Consider the following 7,090-nt stretch of genomic DNA (forward strand, 5'->3'; position numbering starts at 1 on the left):
GACGCAATGATTTCTTAGTTTCGTAATTTTGAAATTACTCTGCCAGTGACATCACAAGTTCTAGTCAATGAGTTCTGTTGATTGGTGTGTTGGCTACCCGGAAACCAGAAATCCATCACAATACTTTATAATTGGTTGATTTGGATGAACTTGTGACGTAGTTCAAAGTTGTTCATTTTCATAAATTTTCGAAATACTTCGCGGTACAATTTAGATGCTTTAATTTTTACTGAGTGTAAGAAAATATTATTTAGATCAAATTTCCCGTAAAATCGTGATATCGACAATATTTGTATTTCTTTATAAAAATATGTGTGTGAACATATTTACTTAAATCGTGATTTCAAAAAGAAAAGGGTTCAAGATGTCAACAATACAAGCAAAATTATAGCACTAAAAATTTTATTAAAAAAAAAAACTTTCTAGATAATTTCAAAGATTTGTATTGAATAATTATACAAATGCATGATATCATAGTTATATTTCTAGTTTTTAATTCATGATTTTACACTTATAACTTTATTGATCCGAGATACTCATTATTTGGGAACAACAAGAGCCTAAAAGTACTTTTTCCGTGAATATTATAAAGAGTTTTTTAAAGTGAGTCAATACTTTTTAAGTTTGATGGGAATTAAACATCGCACTTGATTACTTGGCTTATTAAAAATACTTCTAACAAAATAAAGAAATTTAAAAAATAGATATATTTGTTTGCTAAAAACTACAGTGAATGTTGGCGACTTCTCGGACACAGAGTTTTTCATTTTGTTTTTTATTTTGGGATATTTTTATAAAAGATCAAGTACGCAAAACGTCATTATACCGTTTTTATTTTGAGGAACACATGATTCACTTCAAGATGTTAGCTCGGTGATGTAATTATCCTTCATAACACATTTAAAAGAAATTGTTCCCACTTCTTCCAGCGAGAGTAGTAGAGTCCAGTAGAGGTTTCAACCCAAAGAGCATAATATATCATTTTGTTGCATAATTATAAGCAATAAAATTATAAACCAAGAACATGAACTAAATAAAATGCCTCAGGCATGGCAATGCCCTAGCATTTAATTCCATTTTCTAAGTCAAAACTTAAAATAAGAATTTTCATGTTTTCCTTACCATTTTTTTTCGATCAACATGAGCTCTCTTTCTTTTTTGTAAACTTTCAAACCTTTAGGTATTCCTCGATTATCGTATTCACTTCTTTTTAACCAAGTAATTTACATTATTTATCAAACCGATTCCCCTTCGAGATGTGAAATCCAAAATTCAATCAATTTAATAATATATTACCTTATATCGATATTTTAAATAGTTGTTTGTTGTTTTCTAAATACCTGTTTTCTTATACGCAATATTAGACCTGGCTATATAAGTATATCCTTGACCTCTTTGTCTAATAATAGTGAGACAAAATGCAGAAAAAAGAGTCAATATAACCACAAACCTTTCTTAGTATCAGAAATTAAGCTTATAAAAAAAAAAGCTGGGTACGGATCATCTAGATTTGTCTTAATATTTATGTTTTTCTGTATATTGACACTGGTTTTGTGAAATTGACAAGGTGCCAATGTAGAAATTCGATAAGTATTCTGAAAAGTTTTATCAGACTTTCAAAATATTATTTCAACAGCGAAGAAATCCCAAAAAAGACAAAGGAATTTCGATAAATGAAGAGAAAGCAAAATGTCAATCAGGTGAAGCAAACAAGCTGAAAAAAATAAGTTCCCGAAACAAAAATAAAAACAATCAATTGTTTTTAACTTCTTGTAGATAAACTTGTTCCTAACATAATATTTCCTTGGATCTGAAAATTTTTAATTCAAAACGAATAACATATTACAACATTTTGAGTTTGTCCAAATATTTGTTGACAAAATACTAGATTTCACTAATATAAATGAATTTCAATAATATATTTTGTTAAAAAGTAGCACGAATGATAGAAATAGAGAAACGCAGATATTTTACGGGCTGTAAGGAGTAACAGTTTTATTAGAACAACAAGTTTCTATGTGTATCACTTTCAACTTTGCTGCCGGTAAATAGTATATGCAACCTTGTTGTCCTGAACGATTTGAATATACAGTCGTCAGTTGACATCATGTTGCATTCGCATCAACAAAATGACAAAAGTTTTACCTCATTCAAAAAAAAAATCTAATTTATAACATATTGTATTTGTTTTTACGTTACATGTATTGTTTTATTTGATTACAAGCCTTCAAAATTGAATGTCAAGTAGACGAAAGTAAGTATTTTTGACAGCTCTTTCTGTGAGCGTTCAATCTTAAGAATTAAGCTGTTAAAGCTGCTCGCAATATTCGCGATAAGATGTGTGAATAACTCGCAATTTTTTTGTAAAGTAATGCAGGAAATTTGCAATTTTTTTTTCGTAACCTTTTGTAACGTTTTTTTCCAAATGAAAAAAACATGACGACAAAACAATAAAATAAAATAATTATAACTATATAGCCCTTCCAGCATATGTAACTACTTGTATTTTAACAAAAAAAATGTAATGAGTTTTTAATAATTATTATTTAATATACATAAAATGAAAAACTTACTTTTTTCGAACAGATTGTAAGTCAAAAACTAAATATAAAATTAATGTTTAAAATATCTTTGTATTCAAAGGTGTAAAAAATTAAAATTATCTTCTTTATGAACTAAAACTATAAAAAATAAAACATCAATAAATAAATTTAATTGTAATCTAAAGAAATTTTTTGAACTCGTGTAAAAACAACATAACGTTTTAATTAGTATTAATGATTTACTGTTTCATGTTTTTTATTTATATATCCTATGTTTTTATTTTTCTTTTCATGTACTCGTATTCAAAATTATATAAACTCTTATAAATAAACAACTAAAACAGTGTAAGTCACTCTCCAAGCACGAGAGTTAGTCTCTTTTTTTGGAGAGTTACAGTGATAACATTTACTAGATGTGAAAAAGTAGATATGTTCAGAATTTTACAAAAACACGTACTTTTTATAAAATTTATGAATAAAAATTGAGTTTAAAAAGACATTAACACAAACAAAAAAAACAAATCTTTTTCTTAGTTTTTTTATTGGCTTTTTCATCTCCAAACTAGCCAGTGTCAAGTTTCAGATTATACTTAGTTGAATATTTAAACATGTGTTAGTACTATATACAAGTTAGTGTGTTATTATTTAATATTACAATCACTATATATATAACTTATTTACAACTTTATTATATTTATAGCTACATATTTACATAAAATTTGAAATACATGTTTATTGGGTCGGGACAAGGGAGTAAAAATATGAATAGGGAATGGGACCAATATTATGTATCTTTTTTGGGTGATACCGTGTATGTTGGATTTGATCCGACGTTTCGGCTACCATTGCAGGAGCCATCTTCAGGGAAAACTGGTACATACACGGTATCACCCAAAAAAGATACATAATATTGATAACAGTGACCGTAAAAACCTTCGCACCTATTTAGGGAATGGGACGTTGATATCGGAGAGGTCGGATAGGTACTCAGGATAATAATCATTTATGGGCATCCAAAAAACACGATTTAGATCTTTCTCCTGAGGCTGAGATTTACATAAAGCATGGTCCCGGACATGGATTTTTAATAGGTGAGAACCATTACAACAGTGCCCACTGCGCATTCCGCATATGGAAGGTGTCTTTAATTTGTTCAGAATTGCTGTGAAAAGCCAAGGTTTTTCTGTTACATTTGGTTTCAATTGGAAAATATGTCTTCCCTTGGCTTGGGATGAGGTAACCCAATATTCTTGCCATGAGCGAAATTCCTTCTCTTTTGTCATAACGAGGAGATCACCTAGTGGTCGGATATTACTGCAGGCAGGATTCCCGGAATGGACCGTTTCCTTTGCCAACGCGTCCACCTTTTCAAATCTAGATCAAACTGGGACTGTTAGGTACAATATAAGTGACAAGTAAAAATAAAAGATATCAATTTACCAAAAAATACATCAACCAAGATGATGGAGGCTACAAGGATGATCGACAAAAGGTATAACAACCCAAAAGAATACCACAAATAAAAAAATAGTAGCGATATTTGCTTGTCACAAATTTTGCTACTATGCCAGTCTTGTGACGTGGGAGTGGGCTGAACCACGTAGAACGTGGCAACCGACGAGGAGGCTGAAGGTAAATAATTCCGACGGCACTCAGATTCAGCGCTCTTGCAATATTTCTTTATATTATACTCTATTTCTTCAATAACTTTATTTTTTTTTGGCCACTTAAAAGTTATTACAGGCATTAAAAGACAAAGGAACTAAAGTCAATAATAAAAGTTGTACTGCTCCCTTTGGTGGAATAATGGCTAGTAAAATGAAGATAGCATCACGCATTAAGGGTTTCGAGTTCGTTTCCCAACAGAGTATTAAAAAATAAACTGCTTTGCCCAATTTAAATCTGGAATCATTCAGTCTTTGTCAGCCAAAATGCAAACAAAATAATAATCAAAATATAAATGTAAAAAAAAAGTGAATCTTTTGACAAATATGCAAATTTTTTTTTGCATACTTTTTCATATTTGAGCTGCATTTTTGCCGCCATACAAAGTAGTATACATTTTTCAAAAGACAAATTACGTTTTTATAATTTCCCGTTATATTTTAATTTTGAGGGTAATTTTCATCAAGTTGTTGTTCATTCAGTATAAGAAATTGGGAATCAAGTTAAGGTAGAGTGGGGGTTAAACCTCGGATTTCTGAACATAACCCATGGGACCATAACACGATTCATTTAGGGCTTACGGTTGCGTCTGTGCATTTATTTTGGTAACTGTCAACAATTTTGCCAAAAATATGACTTTTAATGACACCTGTGGGTGGGTCCAAGAAGGTACTATAATATGAAATAATAATTACGCATATGAGAGGAAACGCGGTCTCACTATTCTTCATACAAACGTATTCTCCTATTTTCTCCCTGAATTATGGCACTAGGGCAATGTTTTTTTGACTTACTTTAGATATTTATCATTGGCGTGTCCCTATTGTATTGTTATTTTGATAAATTGTTCATTATGGGAACAAAGACCATCTAAAAACTATTAGAAGCGCCTAGTTTTATCTGCCATCTTGAAACGTATGGTAAACAAACACAATTTTAAAAAAAACGCATCGACACAGAAAATGTTATTTTGATAATCTATCTAATAATAACAAAATCGGTTCAGCTTTGAGTTGCGGAAAAGTGAAACGTTGATTTTGTCAATTATATGTCGACATGCAGTTGTCTTTTTTGTACAGTATCGAAAAACATTTGCAAAAGAATGACAGAAAAACAGTGTATTAATACCTATTCATCGAATTTTTCAGCCACCGCCTATCTCCTCTTGAGTTATCTACTTAAACGACAGTTTAAACGGTGCTTTTAAATATCACGTTTCGACATGATTGTCAACCGCTTGTTCGCGTTTTTTGCGGTGATCTTCATACAAAAAACATCTTTCTATCAACGAATTGCGATTGTTTAATTACCAAACCTTTTTGCAGCCTGCTATAAAAAAGTAAAATTGAGATAATAGCACTTTTGCGGAAAGAGTGAATAATCGAATCTTCTCAACAGTTGGAATGTTTGCTTTCTACTTTTGTTCTTCATATCTCCCTGGTAAGAGTGTGTGCCATCGATCATGGAATACGAACCCCACATTTTGTTTAAATAATGCTACGTTACCTCGAGTTTGGGGATTGTTTGTGTGTCATCGATCATGTACTATGGACTACGAACCCCACATTTATATCAAATAATGCTACGTCACCTCGAGTTTGGGGATTGTTTATGTCATCGATCATGTACTATGGACTATGAACCCCACATTTATATCAAATGATGCTACGTCACCTCGAGTTTGGGGATTGTTTATGTCATCGATCATGTACTATGGACTATGAACCCCACATTTATATCAAATGATGCTACGTCACCTCGAGTTTGGGGATTGTTTATGTCATCGATCATGTACTATGAACTATGAACCCCACATTTATATCAAATGATGCTATGTTACCTTGAGTTGAGGATTGTGTGTTTGTCATTGATTATGGGCAATGGATTATGAACCACACATATTAATAAAAAAATACTACGTAACCGCGAGTTGTGGATTGTGTGTGTCATCGATCATGGACTATGAACTTTGAACCCCACCCTTTTATTAAAAAATGCTACGTCACCTTGAGTTGTGTATTGCGTGTGTGTCATTAATCGTGGACTATGGATTATGGACTATGGACTATGATCCCATTTTTTTTTTTAAATAATGCTACGTTACCTCTAGTTATGAATTTTGTGTGTGTCATCGATCATGGACTATTAACTTACCCCACCTTTTTATTAAATAATGCTACGTCATCTCAAGATTCTGTTATCATTTAATAAGGAAATAGAAATCAAAAATATTAAAAGTGTTATATATTCCAGAAAAACAGTATTTCCGTTATTAAAAAGTTTCATTTTATGATTTTATAAATTAAAGACCTGGCATAAAGAAAAATATTAGATAAATAAGATTCCCTTGGTAATTTTTCTTATAAAAAATTGTTTTGAGGATGAACATGTGGAACAACAGGAAAATATTTCTCGATAGATTTTTTAAAAATTAGCAGGGTGCAAGAACGAATGAAGACAGATTCTGAAAGAAGCCAAGACCTACAACGGGCTTTACTGCAACTGATGATGATGATGATAATTACGTTTTTTTGCAAATTGTTTATGTCAGTCTTTTGCCGCTTTTGAGTGACGTCGATAACAGATTCGTTGTTTTAAGTCAATTGTTATGTGTTACGTCATTTTTTTAAATAATGTAAATAACATCAATGCATTATTCTAAATAACATCGACTAAACAATATTCAAGTATAAAAAATCTTGATTGAGTTCCTTTTACACACGTAAATATATTCATCACGTAGTGTAGTGAAAATTTTTAATATCTCAAGGTACGGTTCCAAGAAGACATATTTATTTATTTATTTGACAATTTGTTGACAGGCTGTTTAACTCATCACGTAATGAAGACTGTAAACGTACGTTAGAAATAAATTAATAGAA

The 7,090-nt window shown here is 31.0% G+C and overlaps 1 protein-coding gene across 1 annotated transcript in view; it reads right to left on the reverse strand.

Moving 5' to 3' along the window:
• The window catches only part of LOC148281008 (metabotropic glutamate receptor 2-like), a 508,075-nt gene that overhangs the window by 365,364 nt on the left and 135,621 nt on the right, over nt 1-7,090 (reverse strand).

The sequence above is a fragment of the Micrasema longulum genome, unplaced genomic scaffold, assembly GCF_059751315.1.
Source record: "Micrasema longulum isolate JH-2025_06_02 unplaced genomic scaffold, ASM5975131v1 h1tg000505l, whole genome shotgun sequence".
Classification (NCBI taxonomy): domain Eukaryota; kingdom Metazoa; phylum Arthropoda; class Insecta; order Trichoptera; family Brachycentridae; genus Micrasema; species Micrasema longulum.